This window comes from Ipomoea nil, unplaced genomic scaffold (genome assembly GCF_001879475.1).
Source record: "Ipomoea nil cultivar Tokyo-kokei standard unplaced genomic scaffold, Asagao_1.1 scaffold1735, whole genome shotgun sequence".
Taxonomy (NCBI): domain Eukaryota; kingdom Viridiplantae; phylum Streptophyta; class Magnoliopsida; order Solanales; family Convolvulaceae; genus Ipomoea; species Ipomoea nil.
Window position 1 is genome coordinate 236,505 of NW_017618163.1, and position 12,454 is coordinate 248,958.

At 36.4% G+C, this 12,454-nt stretch overlaps 1 pseudogene; it reads left to right on the top strand.

Annotated features, from left to right (window-relative positions):
- The first annotated feature begins 7,596 nt into the window (after positions 1 to 7,596).
- LOC109191992 lies at positions 7,597 to 11,554 on the top strand (annotated as a pseudogene).
- The last annotated feature ends 900 nt before the right edge of the window (positions 11,555 to 12,454 follow it).

The window sequence follows — 12,454 nt, forward strand, 5'->3', positions numbered from 1 at the left end:
TAACACCTCCAATAGTCCTCCGAGTATTAGCGATTTACCAGTTGTGGTCATCCGAGTTATAAATGACCTGCAATGGTCCTCTATGTTTTAAAAAATAACCACCCGTGGTCCTCTTAAAAAAACCGGAGTTTAAAATGATCACGAGACATCATAAAAGGATCACGGGTGGTTATTTTTTAAAACATGGAGGACCATTGGAGATCATTTAAAATTCGGATGACTAGAGCTAATAAATCGCTAATACTCGAAGGACCATTGGAGGTATTAACTCTAAGATAATGTATTTTATGAGTTAGAATAATGTACTTTATGTGTTAGAATAATGTATTTTATGAGTTAGAGTAATGTACTTTATGTGTTAGAATAATGTATTTTATGAGTTAGAATAATGTATAATGCACTTTATGTGTTAAAATAATGTACTTTATATGTTTTTGAACCATGATTCACACAGCTGTGTAGATTACAGTTCACGCAATAATGATTAATTGATGATCCTCCCACTTAAGAGGTCGGTGAATCACCTTAATTTATTCCTCAATTATCCTATTAAGGTCGAGGTAAGAGGACTTTTGGGGTGAAAATTTTATTGAAGAGCGAATACCATCTGCCTCTAAAGTGGAAGATTACAGAACCAGGTTTCTACTAAAACCATATTTGAGAATGAAGCGTACCTCATTCAACATTGATATGAAGAAGAGACTCTTGAACTTATATACAATCGTAAGAATAAAAAATTGTTTCGTGTGTATAATCATGAAAATTTGAACAAAGCGCTCCTCACAAAATTGATCATTACTATTCTAACTATTTTAATTTTACTCATATTCCAGATGGAGCACGGAGCACCTCGCAAAAAATATTTTTCGAAAAATAATTTAATTTTCTAATGTTTGTTTGAAGGTCAGCAAACTATCTTTTTCTATTTGACTAAAATTCACGAAATCATATTTTTTCTAGGGAAAATGGTCAAACAAACCCTTTAATGGCAATTTTCTAAAACAACCAGATTCTAGACATTTTCCAAAGATATTTTGATCTGGTCATTCCGCATCCCTAGTATTACGTTTGTTTGGTGCACTTATAAATTTTACTAGGGTTTTTCATCATCTGGGCGAATGTCTGCATGACATAATTATTCAAGCTATTTCAAGAGTGACAATGTTTCTTTACTAGATCTAGTATTATGATTCATATCTTTTTAATCGACAGATCTCCTACACTTCTAGTATCAAGGAGTATCGGTATATTTGGTCCAAGTTTAGGGAATGTATATGGAACATAGTCACTCTTTTTATAATCAGTATGATCAATAGATATATTTGACAGATTATTTGCTAAAAAAGCAAATTGATATCTTTTGAAATTTTGGTTCAATCTAACTAGTACGTGGATTTGAAATACTGAAGATGAAGATATTTTCATTCCATGAAAGGTCTCGGCATTTTATTAAATTTGGGCTCGTATCTTCCCTTATGTCGTGAACCGATCTTCATAAAGTATGCAGTCAGCGTACCAAATTATATGCATTGATCCCCTATCATGGGCTCTTGGTATTCAAACAACATACGGAGATTTATATGATAGCCCTTTAGAGGTACGCTATTGTGATATATGAAAATAGACTACATACTAAAATAGTAACGCAGATAGGAAAATGTTTATGTTGAAACCACGTACTAGGTGAAAAGATGGTATAATTGCGATATGCTGTGAGTTAGACTTTGGTAACAAAAAACTTGACACATAGTAACGTCATAGCACTCCTTCGGGGATTGATGGGATAGGTAGACCATTTTTTGGTCAAGAATTCATTGTCAAGGTTCATCCTAAAGGGTGACTTAGAGAATTAAAGTTTTAAATCTACCTTCTGAGCAAATAAATATACAAAAACAATATGAGAGCTATAAATTTAAATATCATATACTCAAATCTCATGTCAAAGAGTTTCTATAGTAGAAACTAGCACTATAAACATGTCATAGCCTTTAATTGTTATCACATCAAAATCTCAATTGAGTCATGACATTTATTGAATAAAGAGTATCATGTTTGGTAAACATAAGACATGACATGATAAGAGATATTCTATTAATTCATAAATCTTAGAAAATAAAATGAGAGAAGTACCGTTCGCCAAAGGATAACGAGCACATGTTCGCTGCCGGGCCCATTTATTCCTATTTCGGGGAGTCAGAAAAACACTTTTCCAAGCAAGCTCTCATTTTATTTCATAGTTTCGTACAAGCATAAAAAATAACAACATATACTAGCTGAAAACAGCAACAATTTTTAGAATTTTGACCTGAATTGCAGAATTTTCTGGGGAAAAACAGTAACACATTTTGACACAAAATTTTGTAGGTATGTAGTTCAGCAAGTCTAGAACGTACATAAAAATTTTCATGCCAATCCAAGGTCTAGAAGTATTTTCGTGAATTTAATTTTCAAACTGTGCCGGTCAGAATTTTCAAGCAGTGATTACTATGTAAAAAAAAATTATTCACAATTTGTTTGCTTCAAGCAAACCAGCATGATGTGAGTCAATTTTGACTTTTGGAGAGTAGCATAGCATTAGAAATAGAAGTTGCAAACTTCATTCATGATTCGTTAGTCACCTTAAAGATCAATCCCGTTTGAGGTCTTACAGACCTTATTAGGAAGTAGCCCAATAATGGACAAATACATTGTCAAGTATGGGAGATTTAAAATTCAGAGAGTATGCTCTCGCAAAAAGGAAGCTAAGTTTTTGATATCTTTCAAAAAAAATAATGACATTCAAAACACTTAGTATAATTTGTCATGTACTACTACTGGAGTACAATGTGACTATCATAAATGACGCGCAAGATAATGAGTGACAAATAAATTAGTGTTCTTAGTTTTACCTTCTGGGCAAAACTATATTAAAAATTAGGTACTATTCTTTTGTTTAAATACTCAAATTTGATATTTATTTCAATGTCAAAGACTTATGTGAACCAATGCAATAATAAATTAGCACAACCAATAAACTTGAATTTGGACAAATAACAATTGACTTTTAAATCAATACCAAGTCAATTTTACATTTGGGGAATTTGTCCTAGTGCTATTATCATATAATATTAGTGCTATAAATTCGTCTTATAGGAAAAACTATATTCAATATTTATGCTATATATCACAATATTTAAACTCATATCATCTACTCGATATCACGAGATCAAATTAAAATTTAGCAACGACAGGTGCAACCTAACAATGAAAACCATATTGAGAATTCATGCTATTGTCTCACTTATAAGTTGTGTGATAAAATTCAACAACTATAGCTTATAGAAAACAATTGTATCATATTCTAATCAACATGATCGATAGCATGTAATTGTATTTTGAGTCATGCACATACATTATCAATAAATGTGTACGTAGTGGCATGTACGATGTGTACAGAACATGGCATGAAACGGTATTTCTAGGGGTGACCGCGGTTCCGGTTCCGCAAATGGACAAACCGGAACCGGAACCTTATAGTAAGGTTCCGGTTCAGAACCGGATTTATTTAAAAAAAAAAAAAAAAACACTATAATTTTTAATTTTTTCCAGTTTGGAACCAGAACCGCCGGTTCCGGTTCCTTTTCATCTCGAACCTTAACTGGAACCATATTGGTTCCGGTTCGGTTCCGGTTCTAGTTTAATAGTGCACGGTTCGGTTCGAACCGAATCGTGGTCACCCCTAGGTATTTCTCATTAATATATCCATAGATTAAGAAAAGAATATGAGAAAAATACCGTTCACCGAAGATAATGGACAAATGGTTGTTGTGCCTAGCTAAGCGCTCGTTCAGTGTTCTTCGGTCTAAGGGCCAAGATCTACTATTTTATTAATGCTCTCACTGGTAAAAGAACCAGGTTTGATGAAGAAATGCCAGGGAAAGCCGGACGTGAATGAAGACGGATTGGAGCTCGTCTTTATGGAGCTGAGACGGAAAGACGCAAAAAAGGGCAAGATTAGAACCACCGTCACAATAACTAGTGGTCTACGATAGAGTGAAGAACCTTCCATCACCACTAAGGCTCCAAACACACTACACGTATACATACACAAAATACATTGCACAAATTGCTCAACAAAACAATTGTAGGTTCAAAACACTTTGGATATTTGTTTGAGGATGGTCTATCTCTTGATAAAAGTCGTACTTGTATTCTAAGGATCCAAACATATATATAATGCAGAATCATGAAGGGTATTTAAAATAATGAATGCTCCAAAAGACTTTAGCTACAAGTACACTAGACCAACCACCGCTAACTCATAACCCCTATTATCGATGCTTTGAACTACCAAAATTTGCAATAATAGATATATATGTATGCAGATATACTTATATGTGGCAAGCTAATTTTACTTTGATAATGGATTTATAATATGCATACGCTATACTCCCAGGGTTTGTACCAAAGTCAAACCATGCGAATATCATGCAAGATTGCATGAATTAAACAAAAGGTACTTAGCTTTTAGAGAATTAAAACACTGCCTAGGGAAAAATTGCCAAACCAAGAATTGCAGTCATCGACGGAAGAAGCTGCGACAAATTAAAGATTGCCCAACGGAAATGATGTGCGGCTTGTGGCCTGGAATTAATCAACTGCCATGCGCCCAGAAGAAATTCCACCGAAGTCGCGGTGTCACCGATTCACCAAAGGGAACCGAGTTGTCGTTGCCATCGTCCATCGACTGGTTTTGGACGGAAGAAGCTCGTTTGCTGCAGCGATTGACACAACCAGTCGCAACCAGCGATGGACTGCGATCTTCTGAAAAAACCAGTCGCAACCACACCGAGGACATCGTCGCTGTCTCATTCTTTGTCAGCCTCTCTCTGTTCGCCGGAAAGTTGCCGGCTGAGCAACGAATTCTAAAAAATCCAGAGAACTCCGATTAACAATCTGATCGGGCTGGGGACATCCAACACCCCCCAAATCCCATCTAAGCCCTCTGATTGGCCATCCAAAGACCGGACTAGGGCTAAGTCGATGATGGTTGTGGCGGCGATCTGGACGTCTGACCATGGAACTGATGAAATGCTTGGGGTCTCCTCTCCCTTACGATCACTTATCAATAGCCTGAGTTTTTCCGACGCATTGGATCTCGAACAGAACCTTGGCGCGATTTTGGGTCTACAGGATTTCAACCATTCTTCCGACATTAAGATCCAAATCATAGGGAATCCAAATTGTAAAAAATCTATCCCGAACAACTTTTAGTTCACCGATCACCGTGGTTGAGCTGCTGATAACGTGTTGTAACCTATTAGCTCAAGCATAATTCTACCAAAAGGTTGAACCCCAACCCTAAGGGCCCCCCACACCCAGCTCGATTAGCTCAAGCATAATTGATCAAAGGAATTGGGGAGAGAGAGAGAGAGAGAAGAAAATAAGAGACAAAGCAAGAATATAATTCTTTATTCAACTTCTTCATCCAATACAAGGGGTACATCTCTATATATATAATGAAAGGTTACAAATCTACATAATGAGCTATAAATGCGTCTGTTACAGACGTTACAAATATTGTCCATTAAATGCATTTTATAACATCTTTTACTTTTTTTTTTAGGAAGTTTAATTATTTAGAAGTAAATTGAAAGATTTCAGCAGAGTTCTTAATTTCAATTTAGGAAGTTTAATTTCTTTTATAAATTTTAATGTTGAAAGCTTATCTTTTGGTAGGGAAGGCATCCCAATATTTTTGAATTAATTTAGGAAGTTTAATTATTTACAAGTAAATTGAAAGATTTCAGCAGATTTTTAATTTCAATTTAGGAAGTTTAATTTTTTATAAATTTCAATTTAGAACGAGTATACAAATTATATATTTATTTCAAAACATGGATGAACCTAAAATATTACAAAGTGTCAATTAGTAAGGCACAAATGGTGTGAATGATGTGAATGGTGTCATGTCGACGTTTCTGAAATGTTGAATGCAGCGCTCCAGATTCACATATTTTGTTAGGGTGATTTTCTTGCCTTCCATATCAACATAAGTGAACTATAAGTTCATCTTTTTCGAGTGAGATCTACTGCTCACCACATCGGCTTTCAAGTCTTTTAATACTGCTCGTTCCAAAACTAATTCTAATATCTCATCATTGAGTAGTACTTTAACAACAATTGCAGGGGAGGGGCAGTAGGGGAACACTCACAATCACAGCTGTGGAGATCGTAGGGGTAGCAGGGGAACACTCACATTCACAGCGGTGGGGAACATTCGTAGTTGCAGTGGCGGGGATCGTAGGGGCTGTGCTACCAACCATCCCAGTCGTCTCAGTCGTAGGCATTGGCATTTCAATCGTCTCTGTCGCAGGCATTAGGCTGAGGTAGAGGTAGCTGTCCTGATCAACGACGACGTGATCGCCTTGGAGTAAGACCGACGGTTAGTTCGCTAAGGGAAGCAGTAGCCAAATGGATTTTCATCGATTGGAGTAAGATCGCAGGTCAGTCCGTTGAGGGAGACTCGCTGAATGAGTTTTCATCAGTCGAAGTAAGACATGTTAAAAATTAATTGTACTATTCCTTTTACGTTAGCTGTGTCATTTAGTTTTCTAGTTGTTGCAGTAACTCTCCTTTAGAATAGTTCCTTTTAGTTTGGTTTCGACCTTTTCCTCTTCTGTTATAACTTCATCACTTGACTATAAATAGCTAGTACTTGCTATAATTAATATATATGATTTTCTCACCTTTACATGGTATCAGAGCTATCATTTAGATTTTAGGACAAACAATAAATATGATTTTCCCACCTTTACATGATATCAGAGCTATCATGGTATTACCAGATTTCTTAATTTTAAGAGCAAATTACACTTTTGGTCCTGTGACTATATAGGGTGTGTTAATTTGGGTACGTGACTTTTAAAACTAACAATTTAGTCCTTTAATTATCACTTTTTTAGCAGATTTGGTCCTCCCGGCCAAATTGCCGGTTGAATTTGGCCGGAAAGACGTTCGACTTTTTAAATAAAATATTGGTGGGGGTAATTCGGTCTTTTTAATTGTTGAACCGAATTACCCCCACCAATATTTGATTTAAAAAGTCGAACGTCTTTCCGGCCAAATTCCACCGACAATTTGGCCGGGAGGACCAAATCTGCTAAAAAAATGATAGTTAAAGGACTAAATTGTTAATTTTAAAAGTCATGTACTCAAATTAACACACTCCCTATAGTCACAGGACCAAAAGTGTAATTTGCTCTAATTTTAATTTAGGAAGTTTAATTTTTTATAAATTTCAATTTAGAACAAGTATACAAAATATATATTTCAAAACATTTAGATTTTAGAACAAGAATACAAGATATGTATTTCAAAACATGGATAAACCTAAATGGTGTGAGTGATATAAATAGTGTCATGCTAAGGTTTCTGAAATTTTGAATGCAACATTCCAAGTTAAAAAAAAAAAAAAAAAAAAAAAAAAAAAAAAAAAAAAAAAAAAAAAAAAACTATACATTTATTTCATAAACAAAGCTGAGTCTCAACAAAGTAGCCCAAAAGTGACTACTTAACCAAATAAAGCCCTAAGCTACCTTATTTCAAATGGCATAAATGCCTTATGTCAAGAGGATGCACATCAGCCGTGCATATAAACCAAACCAAGTGCCCACTAAGGTATCACCATTCGGCCAAGGAGCCTTAAGTCAAATGACCACTCTAACATTCACAAACCAAGTAGTCAAGCAAACAAGCCAAAAGAGGTAAACACAAAACACCCTTGTATCATCCAAAGGGTGAGACCAATGTCCAAGACCAACCCCTTCTACACTCCACCCTCAGCCTACAAGTCAACCCCTCCGGTATAGAGCTCTGTATTTTAATTCGGGGGGTCTTTGCGACCGGTAAACTGAGCAATGGCCTCCCTCATCCACCCTCCCACCACACACCACCTACCCTTGCACAGATCTCTATGTTTTTCCCAAAGGCAGGCTTGGGAAGCATGTGGTGAGAGCGATGGTTTTCCTTACTCGACCCCACCCTTGGGGTATAGGAAAGTTCACTTGCATAGCGTACTATGTTTTACCAAGAGAACCCTTTTGTTCCTAGCCCCAAGCAATGGTACTCAAACACCCTCCTTCCTTTTTTCACAACTTACCCCTAACACACCAACATCTTTTCATTTGTTTGTTGTTTCTTCAATCTATGCCTTTTCCTTTCCAAAGCCATAGACCCTCTTTTTTTTTTTTTTTTTTTTTTTTTTTTTTCAGACCACCCAAGTGGTTGCAGCCAGGGACACTCCCTCCTCAAAGAATATATACATTAGGCTAAAGCAAACAAGCACACAAGCATGCTCCCAAAGACCCCCCCCCCCTACCTCTACACCAATCCAAGGTTTAAATAGTTCTGCCCAGGTGTGCACGAGTTGTCTACTGCCCAGCTGAAGCATATCATGATCACATAAGGTACCTGCAAGCCAAATGAACAAAGCAAGCTACAGCATATGCACAGGCTTGATCTCTACAATACACAGATTGCAGATCTGCCAAAGTAAACGAGTGTGGAGCTTCATTTCCAGTGTAGATCAGCTTCCAACTCATTCTAAAACCAAAACTCCAGCTTTCCATAAGATTAGGCACCATCTCAGTAGCATTCCTCCAGCCTCTGTCTTTAATCAAGGTCCGACTCTAGCCCAGATGCTTCATAGTGTAGTCTCAAGTCAGCTTCAGCTCCATCAACTAATCACCTGCAAAAGAGATAGATTCCTTTGTTCCAAGTTCACATCCTTTGTTAGGGTGATTCCTTGGTCTTCCATGTTAACATAAGTGAAATTTAGGTTCCTCTTTTTCAAGTGAGTTTTGTTGCTCGCCACAAAGACTTTCAAGTCTTTTAATACTGCTCGTTCTAAAACTAATTCTATTATCTCATCATTGGACTATAAATAGCCAGTACTTGTTGTGATTAATATATATGATTTTCTCACATTTACATGGTATCAGAGCTATCATATAGATTGTAGAACAATTTAGGAAGAACAATATATATGATTGTCTCACCTTTACAAGGTATCAGAGCTATTATGGTATCAACAGATTTCTTAATTTGAATTTAGGAAGTTTAATTTTTTATTTTTTTTATAAATTTCAATTTAGAACAAGTATACCAAATATGTATTTCAAAGCATTTAGATTTTAGAATAAAAATACAAGATATGTATTACAAAACATGAATGAACTTAAAATATTATGGAGTACCAGTTAGTAAAGCACAAATGGTATATTACGGAGATCAGTTACTTATAAATACTTTTTTTACTGTACCCATGTTGTCCTATCGTGCAAAGCATCGATACACAGAATATCCCGTAGAATGAAGTGTGTTTGTGATGTATATTTTCTGCTTTCGTGCCTATACTGAAATGTTTGAAGAAACTAGTTTAAGCTTTCTCTGTCGTTGTCAAATTGAAAAAATTGATCTCTTAACTTGACTATCTTTATGCAGATTGGCCAAGGGAAATATATTACTGTCTTCAAGGCGAGAGACATTACGAACAATGAAATTGTTGCCTTGAAGAAAGTAAAATTCGTGAATATGAACCCAGAGAGTGTTCGCTTCATTGCAAGGGAAATATGCATTCTGCGTAGACTAGATCATTTGAACGTTCTAAAACTGGGCCATATCAAGGATATCTGGCCACTTATCACAAGTTTTCGATTACATGGAGCACGACCTTAGTGGACTTGCAACAGCACATGGATCCAAGTTCACCGAGCCACAGGTATGCTCTTGGCGCTTTTTATGCTATAGAAACTATTATCACTAGTATTTAATCTTATCTCGAATATAGTTCTAGCGACACCTTTCCAAGGTTTTAACATGATGCATTAATAGATCAAATGTGACGGGACATTACTTTAGATTTTGACTTGCACGTGTTGTTTATACTTATGTGATACATCTTACACTCGTGGCATATCAAATGTTATATGCAACAATTTCTTTCAGGACTAGAACATTGCCAAGGTCGTGGTGTACTTCACCGGGACGATAAGGGTGCAAACCTTATAGTTGACAATAACGATATTCTAAAGATTGGAAACTTTGGTCTGGCCAATTATTTTCAGCCCGACCAAAAGCAGCAGCCATTAACTAGCCTAGTAGTAACTCTGTGGTATAGGGTTCCAGAGCTTTTGCTTAGGGTGACAACATGTGTAGTGGCAATTGATATGTGGAGTGTTGGTTGCATCATTGCAGAATTGTTTGCGGGAAAGCCTATCATGCCCGGAACAACCCAAGGTAGGTTCTTTCGAGAGCTCGAATCTGTATAGTAAAACGAATCGGTAACCACATTAACCATTACTCTATACGCAGGTAGAGCAAATGCATAAAATTTTCAAGCTTTGCGATTCACCCTCGGAGGAATACTGGCAAAGTCGAGATTGCCTCATGCCACTACTTTTAGACCGCAAAAACGATACAGGTGACGTGTCACTGAAACTTTCAAGGACTTTCCTCATTCTACTTTGGTGCTCGTTGACATTCTACTTTCAGTAGAACCAGATAAGCGTGGTACATCTGCTTCTACACTCAATAGTAAAGTAATTTTTCTGGCTTGGATCATTTCTTTCATTTTTCAAATTTCTGTGATTCCTCTTCCTAAAAAACAACTGCATCTCTCGGTAGCTAAATCACATCAGATTAACCAATCTGAGTTGGGAAAACTTATTTGTCTTAAAACATGTTTTTTACACGCCCTCTTACACTTTATGGCTTGATTGTTGTTGAGGAACCGGACCCCAAAACCTTATTAATAACTACGATGTTTTTTTTTTCAGTTCTTCACCACGAAACCCTTGTCTAGTGATCCATCAACTTTACCCAAATATCCTCCGAGCAAGGAATTCGACGCAAGGATCAAAGAAGAAGCACGGAGGTATTCCTTACGTGGCTCTTATCTTATTTCGATGGATATAATTTTGGGAACTGTACTATTAGATGCTCTTCTTTGCACTCGAGACTATGATTCCTTATAGAATTTATATCGTGATGCATGCATATATGAGCCGCAACTTTAAATAGTACGATATACATGATACATTCCAAAACATTATTACATGATAGTCCAAACTCCAAAGAATCCATTTTTCTCGATGATCCCTGTGCCTCTCTAACTTTTGCTGCTTCACGTATCCGGATTTTTTTTTTTTTTTTTTTTTTTGTTAATATCAGTAAAAAATGTGTGAGCGTGAAAGGGAGTGAATTTTTAAGGAAGACTTCACGATGATCAAAGATAACACCTATGAAATTAGCTACTCAAGAACGACATGTCTATGTTCTCGCATTTCACGTGCAATTTCTGTTGCTTCATTGTTTCATTTAAATACCATAACACTATAACAACTACTATGGCTGACATGTTTGGACATTGTAGAGGCAGTCAAATAAAAGCATCAGTATCAGATACGGGGAAGACGTTGGAGAAGGTTTCCCTATCGAGCCACCACCGGGGAAATATAGGAACGGGTTCTCTCATTCTATTTTGGTCATCCATCCCAATGTGGCCTCTAATTACACATGGGGGGCGCAGGCCAGACCTCTCAAATGGCTCCACACGTAACATTATTGTCACGAGATGGAAGGAGATAACCCAGGATTCTAAAGTAAATCTTAAACACTCTTCTGCTATACTAGCTTCGCGTCTTTCTCTTCACATTCTGCACTTTGGTTCATTTGTACCTATAAAAATTCACCTTCCTAAAACTACCTGCACTGTCTTTTAACAATTACGACATGTGATCTATATCTAAACTGTAAACGAGAACGAACACTAGCACACACAAGTCCTTTTTTCAATCTTTCTTGAATTAGACTTCATCTCATGTGTATCAGGCAACGAGAAACAGAATTCTTTACTCGGGGTCGTTGGTGCCTGGAGCAGGAAACCTGGAAGAAATGCCCAAGGTACACGAGAGACATATTCAAAAGGCAGTCCGGAAACTCGCATAGACAAGGTCCAAAGGAAATAGAACCAATACATGGTAGTACATAAAATATTATGCAGTACTAGTTAGTAAACTACAAATGGTGTGAGTGTTATGAATGATGTCATGTCGAGGTTTCTAAAATGTTGAATGCAGCGCTCCAGGTTCACATCCTTTGTTAGGGGATTTCCTCACCATTAATATCAACATAAGTGAACTTTAGGTTCATCTTTTTCAAGTGAGGTTTGCTGCTCGTCACAAAGGCTATCAAGTTTTTTAATACTGCTCGATCCAAAAACTAATTCAAATATCTTATCACTGGACTATAAATATCCAGTACATGTTGTAATTAATATATGTGATTTTATAACATTTACATTGTATCAGAGCTATCATTTTGATTTTATAACAATTTTTTTATTTTTTTTAAATGTCAAGAAACGTCATATTCATACTATAAAATGTCAAGAAACGTGTACAAAAGTCCATAC